Below are 13086 nucleotides of genomic sequence, written 5' to 3' on the forward strand. Positions count from 1 at the left end.
GATTAAAACGCTTCAGAGTATAGGGATAGAGGAAACATTCCTCAACTTCATCAAATCTATCTATGAAAAACCCACAGCAAATATCATCCTCAATGGGAAGAAGCTTACACCCGTTGAGATCAGGAACACGACAAGGATGCCCACTCTCACCACTCTTGTTCAACATAGTATTAGAAGTCCTAGCAACAGCAATCAGACAACAAAGAGAAATACAAGGTATCCAAATTGGCAATGAAGAAGTCAAATTCTCTCTCTTCGCAGATGACATGATTCTTTATATGGAAAACCCAAAAGGCTCCACCCCAAAACTACTAGAACTCATACAGCAATTCAGCAACGTGGCAGCATACAAAGTCAATGTACAGAAATCAGTGGCTTTCTTATACACTAACAATGAAAATACAGAAAGGGAAATTAGAGAATCTTTGTTTGATCTTTAACTTCCCTCTAACCTCTAAATTTTGGAGTGCCCCAGGACTCAGTTCTTAGTTGCCTGTCTTTCTAGCACTACTTACTCTTGGAGAACATCTCATGATTAAAATACTGTCCAGTATTCTGAGGGCTGTCTGATTTATATATCTAACCCCTATGCCTCCCCTGAAGTCTGCATTCATATCTAACTGCCTACTTGACACCTCTGCTAGGAAGGTTAATAAGCACATCAAACCTAACACATCAGAGATAAACTTCTCATACTCCCTCAAAATCTATTCTTGTGATTATTTTTACTCATTTCAGAAATGGCAACTTTTGCTTCCAGTTCTTTATGCAATAAACCTAAAGGCATTCTTTGACTTCTCTTTGTCTTCATACACACATCTAATCTGTCAGCAAATGCTCTTGACTCTGCCTATCTGAAATCACTGTCTCTCATGCAAAACCCTCATCTCTCACTTGTATTATTGCAGTAATCTGCCAAGTTATCAATGTGTTCTCAACACAGCAACCAGAGTAATGCTGTTGAAATGTGGATTGCATCACATTACTCCTTAATTGAAACCCTCCAATGGCTTCACAGCTAACAAGGCCCAGTATGTTTGTGGCTTCATTCCTGTCAAAGCTCTGTTTTACTTCAGTACCATTTCAGACCTCTAAAGCCACATTTCCCTACCATATTGGACAAAACTTCTGTTCTTTCTGATTATCCCTAAAATATAAGTATCTGACTAAGACATTATTCTCAGTTTAATAGTAGTACCTAATACTTCCTCCTAATAATAATGGTCCTGGTTTTTGTTGAGCAGGAGAGAATGATCTAGGCACCAGTGGCTAATCCAGGTTGTACATCACAGAAATATCTTGGTGAACTCAGTGAGAAAAATGGAGCCAAATGAATTTCTAACAGTTCTAAAGCTAAATTGAAAGTTTGTTTCTGATTAAACACAGCTCAATAAATTAAATATTGTACAATTTTAATATGCTGTATTTAAGCTTATAATACTTTAAAACATAGCTGTTTGGAAGACAAGAGTTCTTATACTTTTCATTTTGCTTTTTTTTTAAAATTTGAAAATAATGATTCATTGATTCTGATAGGTGTTATTTTAGTTGCCATTTGCACTGCAAACTTTTGGGATATCATTTCATTGTTATGGGGGGAAAAAAATCAGCTTCGGTTGTGTGCACGTGGTGACATCCTCTCATTTGTCTCCCAGCTTCTACATTTATCCTCCTTGCTACAGTTAGCATCTCCTCATCTGTTAAATTGCCTCTTGTTAGCTCATTGGCATTAGTGTTAGCTATTAGATAATTTATCTTCATCTGTAAATAAGAATCTCTAGACATCATCTGGTTCAATTATCTTTCTTTGTGTACTATTTTAGGGTCACCATTCTAAAATGTAAAAGCCTTTTAAAAGCTAGTGATTAATATTATCTGTTTGTGTATGTATATATGAACATTATGGGTATACATATATAAGCCTGTACAGGTATATATGTACCCATGTGCACATGTGTATATATATGTTTGATGTATATATGTGTGATACATATGTGTGATATATAAATAATGTGTGTATGATATAAATAATCTTATACTCATGAAAAAATTACCTTTCATGTGGTAGATATAACTTGGAATATTATATTTCTGTTACGCTAGAGTTTAGATAAATTGGAAGAATATAGTGAGTGCAGTAACTTACTATTACCTGTGCAGCAGATAAAAGGGAAAGGAGAGTGGGAGAAAGGAGAGTTGTAGTGTGGTTAAAAGCCAGTATAGGTTAGTGTGTTCAGGAGCTGTTAAAGTGTACTACTGGAAATTGATTCATAATGTCTTTTCTATATGAAACAGATCATGAGATAAAATAAAACAGATTGCTTTGTTTCCCTAAGCTAAACTTAGATCTCCCAGGAGTTATTGTTATACCTCTAATTGGCTAGTCTGTTAAACTCCATTCCATTTTGATGTGTTCAGGATGGGACTTCTTTCTCTAAAGAGGAACAGAAATTTGGTACTTTCATACTGAGAAATAAAAATGACTTGAGGGATTAATTAGCATGCTCTGGTTATTAAATAGCATGCCTTAGCGAGACAACCGCAAGTAAGAAATTTGCTCTTCCTTTCTAACATCCTATATTCATTTTGTTTTTAAATTACTTTTATAATGTTTATTCAGGCTGAATTATAAAATAATCAGCGATCTAGATTACATCTGTAATCTATACTCTAGATTATAGATCTGTACTCTATATACCTTACTATTGTGAAATGCCTGTCTCTATCAGGAAATCATTTCCAAATCTTTGTATTCACTCAGCTGGGGCTGGTACCTTCAAAGTAGAGTGTGAGTTTTTGTGTCATGGGTTGTACCTAGTAGTTCCTGACAGGGCCAACAGAGCAGTAGAAGCACAGCATTGACTCGCAGGGCCACTGGCATTGTTCTTTGATCTAGAAATTCAGATGGCTACTCATTGAAAGCCTCAAATACATTAGTTACTCGTAATGCAAGTAAGCTTCTGCATGTTCCTTGCAAGTTCTCCATAGTCACTCTTTACCCATATATCCCTCCAAAGGCTCTTCCTTAAAAAACAAACAAAACAAAACAAGGAAAACATTTACCTCCTTTGGGCTTTCTAAGAAGTAAACACTAACAGCTAATGTGAGCCAGCTGTGTAAATAAATGTTTCACTTTCTCATTCTTTTCTCTCCCTTACCCTTGACTTCATCTCGTGGCTTTTGTCTCTATAATAATTGACCTATATATTCTATATAACTCTGTGGGTCTTGTTTTATTTTGTTAAAAACAGCTTTATTGAAAGGTAATTAACATACTATACAATTCACCCATTTAAAGGATGCAGTTCAGTGATTTTTTTAGTATATTAATAGCCATCACCACAAAAAACTTTAGAACATTTTCACCACCTCAAAAAGAAACCCAGTACTCCCTCTTTCTTTCACCTCTTTCTTTCACCCAGCCCTAAGCAACCACTGAAATCTGTTTATCTATAGAGATATTTCTAGTTTGGACTTTTCATATGACTGAAATAGTGTAGTATGTGGTATTTCATGACTGACTTTTTTCTTAGCATAATGTTTTCAAGGTTCATCTCTAAGGTTCATTCATGTTGTAGTATGGATAAATACTTCATTCCTTTTTATGATTAAGTCATATTCCATTAATTAAAAAAAGAAAAAAATAATATTCCATTATGTGCATATACCATAATTTATTTGTTTATATATTTGTATCTGCTGATGGACACTTGTGTTGTTTCCACCTTTTGACTTTAAATAATGCTGCTATAAACATTTTTGTACAAATTTCTGCCTGAACATGTTTTTATTTCCTCTAGAATATTTACCTAGAAGTAGAATTGCTGAGTTAAATGGTAATTCCCTGTTTAATAGTTTGAGGAACTGGCTCACTTTTCTAAAGCAGCTGTGCCATTTTACCTTTTCACCAACAGTTTTATGAGATTCTTATTTCTCCTCCTACTCATCATCATTTGTTGTGATCTTGCCATCCTAGTAGGTATGAAGCACTATTTCATTGTGGTTTTGATTTGCATTCCCCTGATGACTAATAATGTTGAGTATCTCTTCATGTTATATATGTTCCTTGGAAAAATACCTATTCATATCCTTTGCCTATTTTTTAATGCTTTGTCTTTTTATTATTGAGTTGTAAGAGTTTTTTTTTTTTTATATATTCTGAATATAAATTCCTTATGGGATATATGATTGGGGAACTTCTTTCATATCTCAGAATATATTAAGTTTATACTTCTGGGCCTTTGCTCTTGATATTCTCTTTTCCTAGAGTACTACCTCTTCTCTTTACACAGGTAATTCCTTCTTAAGCTTTTATGCTGAGTCTGAATGTTACTTCTTCAGAGATGTGTTATCTCCACCTTATCTAAAATATACCTCTTCCCTTACTTCTATCTGTCTTGCTTCCTGTGGATTCCTCTAATAGCACTGTTCCTTACTATGAGTTTATGTTTTTGTTCACTCTCTGTTGCCCTGCAGTGTAACTTCCATTAGACAAAAATGCTGTCTGCTGTAGGTATTAGACAATAATAGATGTCTGTTGAATTTCTTCTCTATTTTTCCCATCATCAAACTCTATTTTCCAAATCTTTGTGAGTGGACGTTGGGAATTCCTTTCAGGCTACTATGTAAATTTAGAAGTTTTGACTCAAACCTAAAATAATCTCTGGTCTCACTCATTTTTCTAGAATATCAATAGCTTTGTAGTTATAAAGCCCCTTGAGCTAGACTTCTGTATATATCATTCATGAAGAAGACATCTTTTTATAGTTATTTTATCATTTACAAAGTGGTACTTTATGTTTTTATAGCACATGAAAGGTATACATTGTCAGCATTACATCTCATTTTTTTCCACAACTGAAAAAATAACCAAAAAATATATGGCCTTTATTCTGTGATTACTCCAAATTTAATCTTTTTAGTTTTACTGCTTCCTCTCTGCATTTTTACTTATCTGATAGGAAATTGAATTTCTGCCTGGCAAAATATTCTCTTTAAAATACTATATAAAGGAGTAAGTTCCATGGTGATAATCTTTCCCTTTGATGGAATGCACCACATAATGTTAAATCTTTATAGTCTGATTGTTCAGATATTTTTAGTTGGATATTTTTAGATGATATTATTCCTATAGGAGAAAACAGATCATTTTAAAGTTCATTATCTATGAGATATAACTATCTCACTATACTATCTTTCCCCTATAGCATGAAGTAGTTTTTCTTCCTTCAAATTAATAGGACAAGGAAAGAGGATATTATACAAAACTGAAGTGAATTCTAGTTAAAACTTAATTTTCAGTTTGTACATTTTCAGCTCTGGATGAATTTGGTATAAAATATATGTTGAATCATTAAGCTCCAGGTACTGATCAAATGTCCATGAGGACCATATTTTCTTCTCAGGTGAGAAACTTGAGTCTTAAGTTACTATTTTAAATCTATATTATTTGCATAGATTTGGTTCTTCATTAAGAAAAAAAATGCAAACTATTGGCAATGTTTAATAATATGTTTGGGGCTAGAAAAGGCTTTCTGATAGGCATTATATATAAATTCACTTTGAACATTTTGTAGTTGCAGACTACTGTTTATAAGATAATCATTGCACTGTATTTTGTTCAGTAGAAAGAAACAAGTATTAATAGAGAAACTTTCTAAATTAGAGATGGAACTGAAGAGCAAGAGTATCATGTTCTCTGTCTCTGGAGTTAGGCATCGTGCAGTGAATGAGCAGTTAAGTTTATGGGTTTTGTACTTATATTCTTACTGTACCAACATATTTTATCTTAGCTCTCAAAACTTGCTGGTATTTTAAATAATTTGCATGAAATGATATTGAAATTTAGCTTTTTCTACTACAAATTCTGTAATTTTGTCATGGGGACAATATTCTTGTTTTAACAAGACATGTTCTCATGAATCTATATTGATTTTGTTTAATAAATGTTTGTGTCCTTACTGGGTTTAATCCTTTATTCAGTGATACTACTTCTTGCTGACACTTTGATAATTTCTGTCTTTTAAGAAATTAAGTCCATGCCCGTGTCCTTGATGAATTATTTCCCTGTCTTTTTAAATTTACAAATGGGATAACAATCCATTATGTAATCCTAATAGTATAGATCAAATTGGAATCCTACCTATGTAGAAGTAAACTTTTTAAGAGGAAAAAAAGGAGAACAGATGAACCATAATAGCAACTACATTTTAATAAAAGAGTGAAAGTTATCCAATTAACAAGTTGAGTGGATTATTTCATTGCTATTCTGATAAATTATGTAAGATTTAGGATTACCGTTTATTCTCCAGTCAACTGAGAACAGAATGCATAGGGAAAACTGTAAGAGTACTTTGAAAATAGTATGGCATTACATAAAATACAGTGTAACATAATGATGGATATCATGTGTTCTGATTTTAAAAAGCTTTTTGAATTGTGTCTTGCTCCTATAGTCAATCTATAAATATTTTTAGTGATGAATTCTGTCTTTTATCAACTGTTTATTTAGGCCTTTATGTAAGTCAGACATCTTAATCTTCTTTCTTATTGTTTCTAATTGATTTATTTTAATTGATTTATTTTCTGCAGATAAAGGTAAATGACTTTTATTGACATCATTCTGTTAACGGAGGGGACTAGGAGTATGAGATTATCGTTTCTTTTCAGTGTAGCAAATCTTGAGCTGCATCTGTTGAGATACTTAGCTTACAAATCAGAATAAATATTTACTTTTGAATAATAAAACTTATTTTCATGTACGTATTACTTCATGTTTGCAACATATATATCTGTGGCAACCAGGGAAACAGATCACCTGCTAGTTTAAGTGCAGGTGATAGGGGAAAGTGAATGTTTTATAGTAAATCTTTTATAGTAAATGATTATTACATATTTTTAAAAAGAAAAAGTGATATAACTTTCAGTGAGGGATAACGTGTAAAATACAGGTGCCATGTATTAAGAGCTCCCGTAGTTCAAATAAATTGAAAATGTGTAATAAATTTAGAAACTCCCAAATTTAGAGATGGACAGAGAACTAATATATAGAGAATTTGGGCATCTTTTTAGTTGCTTCTCAGAGACCACTCCAAAGTCTTCCCTTGTATATTATAATAAAAGTACACTGAAATGGCTATGTTAAAGTACATGAAAGAAGGTAAGCAGAAATACAAATGGAAAGCAAAAATTACACAAATAAGGTTCAGGATAAGACATAGGTGATTATCTGAATTAAACCTGGGGATCCATTTCTAGTTAATGAAATCTTCCATTTATTTTGTTTCTTTTGTAGAATTTGTTGTGATATTCTGTGTAAAGTAGGCATTCACAATTGCATTTAGCAAAGAAGTACTAAAAGTTTTTGGTGTAAATAGTTTTTCTCTGCATTTATATTGAGCTTATATTTTACTCCCTTTGAAATTGAGATTCCCTTTATATTGTTTATAATAATCTTATAATCAATATGACATTTCTTTGTAATGATCTTTTGAGAAAAAACTATACAGTATCCTCAAGTATGAAAAGAGTATAGTGCTCACCAAAACAAAGAATTTGAGAGTTTAAATATGAAATATTGGGACACCTGGGTGGCTCAGTTGGTTGGACGACTGCCTTCGGCTCAGGTCATGATCCTGGAGTTCCGGGATCGAGTCCTGCATCGGGCTCCCAGCTCCTTGGGGAGTCTGCTTCTCTCTCTGACCTTCTCCTCGTTCATGCTCTCTCTCACGGTCTCTCTCTCCAGTAAATAAATAAAATCTTTAATAAATAAATAAATATGAAATATTGTTAGCTGTGATTGGTGAACATGAAACTTGATGTTCTCTTCCCCATTCTTTTCCCATTTTTCTTAATGGTTTTAAGGAATGAGTTTAAGATAGATTTTTTTTTAATTTTTTTTATTTTTTATAAACATATATATTTATGGGGTACAGGTCTGTGAATCACCAGGTTTACACACTTCACAGCACTCACCAAAGCACATACCCTCCCCAGTGTCCATAATCCCACCCCCTTCTCCCACACCCCCTCCCCCCAGCAACCCTCAGTTTGTTTTGTGAGATTAAGAGTCACTTATGGTTTGTCTCCCTCCCAATCCCATCTTGTTTCATTTATTCTTCTCGTACCCACTTAAGCCCCCATGTTGCATCACCACTTCCTCATATCAGGGAGATCATATGATAGTTGTCTTTCTCTGCTTGCCATTTGCGACAACATGGATGGAACTAGAGCGTATCATGCTTAGTGAAACAAGTCAAGCAGAGTAAGATAGATTTTTTACTTTCTCTTCCAACTTTGCATTGTTTGTAAATCACAGTGGTCTGAAGGAGCAAAGAGAAGAAGTACATATACTCACTAGACACACCAAACCACTTTTGGGAAAACAAAACAGTACTTGACCATGGTAACTTCCTAACTAGATGTATAATTAATACACTGAACCTAAATTATGATATGGTACTTTCTCTAAAAATGATATTGTAGGGTAGTAATTATATAAAAAGAGCTGATATAAGAAATGTAAGTTAAGAAAGAAATTGTGTTCAGTGTTTAGAATATAAAACTGGATTCTTCTTGGTGAAATAGATCAACTGTTTTCTCATTTCACGTTAAGAAGTGAGTATTCATTTCATTACAGGAGACTGGATTGAACCCAGAAAGGAGCTAGAACCTCATAAGAAGATAAAGCAATGAGGATTTTAAAAATTTATACTTTAAAACAGTTTACTATAAAATTGTGACATGGGTTCTTAAAATGAATCATTTTATACATGTCTATACTTTTAATTAAAGTTTATTGAGTTCTTATACAGACTTTATACCAAATTAGGAACTATAATTGTTCTTATTTTAGTGACAGTAATATGCTTAGAAGCTTTTAGTCACTGTCACTTTCAATTATACCCTACATTTACATACACATATGTCTATATAGAATACATCTATTTTAAAAATAGTTTGAATGTTGACATGTCTGTGTACACATCAGCATCACCATAATCAAATATATAACACATTCATGATTCCACAAAACTTCTTTTTTTCCTTTGCAGTCATCTGTTCTCTATTCCCAGCCTGAGGTGATTACTGATTTTTTTTTCTCCACTGCTATAGATTAGGATTTCTCAACTTCAACACTATTAATATTTTGGGCTAGGTAATTGCTTGTTGCCAGAGGGTGTTGTTCTGTGCCTTGTAGGATTTTTAGTAGCATCCCTGGTCTCCACCCTCTAGATGCTAGTAGAACTCTCTCTGTACTCCCCACTCCTAGGTATGACAATCAGAAATGTCTGTAAAGACTGCTGAACTAACTCCTGGAGAGCAAAACATAGTCCCCTTGAGAACAGTTACCAAAGATTAGTTTTTCTTATACTTACAGTTCATACAAATAGAATCATATAGGAAACTTTGTGCCTGGTTTCTTTCAGGATAATGGTTTTGAGATGCATCCAAGTTGGCACATGTACCATTTGCTATCTCTTTTTACCAAATGGGGTTCCAGTATCAATAAAGTGCAATTTGGTTAAATTGTACCAAAACATTTGGTTCTGTTCATTTTTTTTAATACTTAAAGACTTTAAAAAAGCTTCTTTAACATATTTGCTAATCATATCACTCTAGTCCTTTCCGGATCTATTAGCTGATTTATCTACTGGTTGTGAGCCACATTTTTCCCCTTTCTCATGTTAGTGATTTCTTTATTGAATATCAGATGTCATTCACTTTACATTGTTGAATGGGGGATTTTGTTTTTCTTTAGTAATGGACATGTTTTTGGAGTGCTGTCAAGTTATTCATGGCTCAGCTTGATCCTTCAGGGCTTTCATTTTTTGGTTATGGTGGTGTAGAGTTGCCTCTATTGTTAATTTAACTCTACTACTAAGGTGTTAGTTTTCTGGTACCTTTATGGACTACCTGGTAGTTAAAGGACTCTTCACTCTGGAACTTGGGCATCAGCTAGCACTAAGTGTATTCTGGGAATTGTTCATTTACAAGCTCCGAACTGTTTTTTACCCAGCCTTGTGGATTTTCATTCTTTATTTGCTTAGCTGATTATTTTGCAATCAGCTTGACAAGGACCTACATAGATTTCTGTATTTCTTTGCTCTGCTCTTCCTTTTCAGTATTATAATCCCCAAATTTTAGCCTCCTCCATCTCTGAATATTGACTCTGTCTCTTCAACTCTGCAAGACCTCCATAGCATCATCCTCCTTCCTGTATAGTGATCTTGAAATTGCCTTCAAGAAAAAGGCCAGTTGTAAAGTTCACCACATTAGTTTTCCTTTTCTCAGGAAAAATAGTCCTGTGTACTGCCTGATACCTAATGTTTGGAAACAGTTGTTATATTTTACTCAGTTTTCAGGTTGTTTACAGCAGGACAGCAAGGCTTCCTAGTACCTGCATTGTAGTCAGAAGCAAAACTCTGGGTTTTAATTCTTTTGTGTTATTATAAACATAGAAATTTTGGGAAAACATCAGATTCATATTTGCTTTACTCACACAGTTACTGCTTTATTGTATTCCTATAGTACCATTCTTGTGATTCCATTTCCTCTTGCCTCATTCTCTTTGTCCAAGGACCTTTGCTGGTCCAACACAATTGGCCTCTCTCTGAACTTGCCCACTTATTCTTCACAAAGGTAGGAAGAATGTTTGGTGAGGTAGCTTGGGAGAAGGTTGGAAAATCTTGGATTAACCTACTTGTGTAGGCTGTACTTTCAAGTTAGCCTATCTTTAGGTTATGTTGGTGCCTTTTATTTAGCAGAGACCTTTAGTTGTCTATCGTTGTCTGTGATTAAATAGGTTAGTTCTGTTTAGGGGAGACATTTGGAAGTCAGTGTGGCAGTGGATCCAAGTAATGGTGTCTACTTTAGCTGTTTCAGTACTAACAATTCTTGGACTCCATTCATCTTCTCCTGTCTACTACTCGGTCCCAGATTTGGAGGGGGAGATAAAGGAATCATTGTTCCCCTCAAACCTAAATATCCCAGATATACATATTTTTAAATTAGTATTATATCAGATTACTAAATATTTTTTTTTTGAGGACTTATTTTTTCCTTTTTAATTCCTATACCTTATTTTTTCTGGCATTACTGTTCTGGCAAGGACCTCCAGTCCATATTTTTTTTTTTTTTTAATTTTTTTATTTTTTTATTTTTTTTTTTTAATTTTTTATAAACATATATTTTTATCCCCAGGGGTACAGGTCTGTGAATCACCAGGTTTACACACTTCACAGCACTCACCAAATCACATGCCCTCCCCAATGTCCATAATCCCAACCCCCTCTCCCAAACCAAGGTGAAATCAAGGTGAAATCAAAAAAGCTATTAATGAGGTGCAATCAAAAATGGAGGCTCTAACTGCTAGGATAAATGAGTCAGATTACTAAATATTTTTAAGTGTGAGGAATGCAAATTGAAAAGCTCACACCCTCATTGACTGGGGAAATGTAACCATATATATATATATATATAAAGGCTACCAAATTGTTTCTAGGAGTCTTTGTAGTCACTCTGTCTCTGGCTCAGCCTAAATTCTAATTTTGAGGTGAATTGGACCCTTGAGCTCCTCCACCAGCTGGTAGATTCACATGCATATCACATCTGCTGCTTTAGTACTATTTACAATTGTGGAGCCTTGTGCTCTTTTTCTTAGGATGAGATGATGAAAAAGCAAAACAGAATAGCAAATGTGGAAGGAATAGGAGGGCAAGAGGAGGGGGTAGGGCAGGAGGGAAGAGGGAATGGATAATACAGGATTTCTTCAATAGTAGGTAATTTACAAAAGAACTACATGGGCATCTTCTCCTTGAAGGAGGTAGTAGTAGTTATAAAAGGTTATACATGGATAGAAAAGATGATATAGAGGAGGAAGCAGATGAAAAACGCATTTGTCTTTGCAATCATATGCCACTAGTGATTCTTATTAAGCTGTAGGTAGTTTGTTCTTAGAAAATAAGTAATGTAGATATTCTAAATAGAAACTATAAAAAATTACTTTAATGCTGTTGAATTAAGTCTTTTACTTAATTCATATTGAGGTGCATTTAACATAATAACTTTGTTATTAATAACATAATTTTCAACAAAATTATCAGCTTTGGTATTTCTTGGGTTTAGGTTAAAGGTTTTGAGAGTTTTTATTAAAAAGAAGAATTTTCTCCTTTGACTTAATAATGTTAATTTTTCTCTAGTTATTGCTTCTGATTGAAGCTATTTATGAAATGTTACAGGATCACTTGATCTTAATATTCAAAGAGAATAGATTAGAACTGAATATCTGAATTACACATTCTTTCAATAACACAATTCGTTCTGGGTCATATGTAACTTGTGTGAGTATGCATATGTTTGAATATATTTATTTGTATACTCGTGTTTGTATAAAAGACTATGTAGCTTTCATGAGAGGTGGCTATTTTTCTTTCTGACCTACATGTCAAATAGGGACATATTTAAATAAATTATGATTTATATACTTAAACATATTATTTTAGATATCATAACCATGAGGACTCTGTGATTGAAACTCTCTCCTAATATTACATTGACCACTCTTATCTTCCTGGTAGGATTCATCAGCTGAAAGAGAGATTTGGCAGATACATTCTGTAGTGTTAGTGTTCCCAGACATATCACTGGGCAGGGGCATAAGGACTTTGATTCTTTATTTTATTTTAATTATTTTTTTAAAGATTATTTATTTATTTATTTATTTGTCAGAGAGAGTGAGTACAGGCAGACAGTGGCAGGCAGAGGCAGAGGGAGAAGCAGGCTCCCCACTGAGCAAGGAGCGCTATGTGGGACTCCATGCTAAGACGCTGGGATCATGACCTGAGCCGAAGGCAGCCGCTTAACCAACCAAACCACCCAGATGTCCCCGACCCTTTATTTTAAAAAGGCTCTTTTTCCTTTTTGATTCTAAAATCTCTTTCAAGGAAAGTGTTTAAAGGTATGAGTTTATGTAACTACCTATACCTGTATGCTTCTATATCCCTTTTTAAAGGACACCTGCATCCTTTTTAATATATTATTTATAGATATTTTCTAATATAAAATTTCATGGGAATGATATTAAAA

The 13086-nt window shown here is 33.8% G+C and overlaps 1 protein-coding gene across 5 annotated transcripts in view; it reads left to right on the top strand.

Annotated features, from left to right (window-relative positions):
- TBC1D32 (TBC1 domain family member 32) overlaps positions 1–13086 on the top strand; it is a 248840-nt gene that overhangs the window by 174584 nt on the left and 61170 nt on the right. The window lies entirely within an intron of this gene.

The sequence above is a fragment of the Mustela lutreola genome, chromosome 6 (genome assembly GCF_030435805.1).
Source record: "Mustela lutreola isolate mMusLut2 chromosome 6, mMusLut2.pri, whole genome shotgun sequence".
NCBI classification, from domain to species: Eukaryota; Metazoa; Chordata; class Mammalia; order Carnivora; family Mustelidae; genus Mustela; species Mustela lutreola.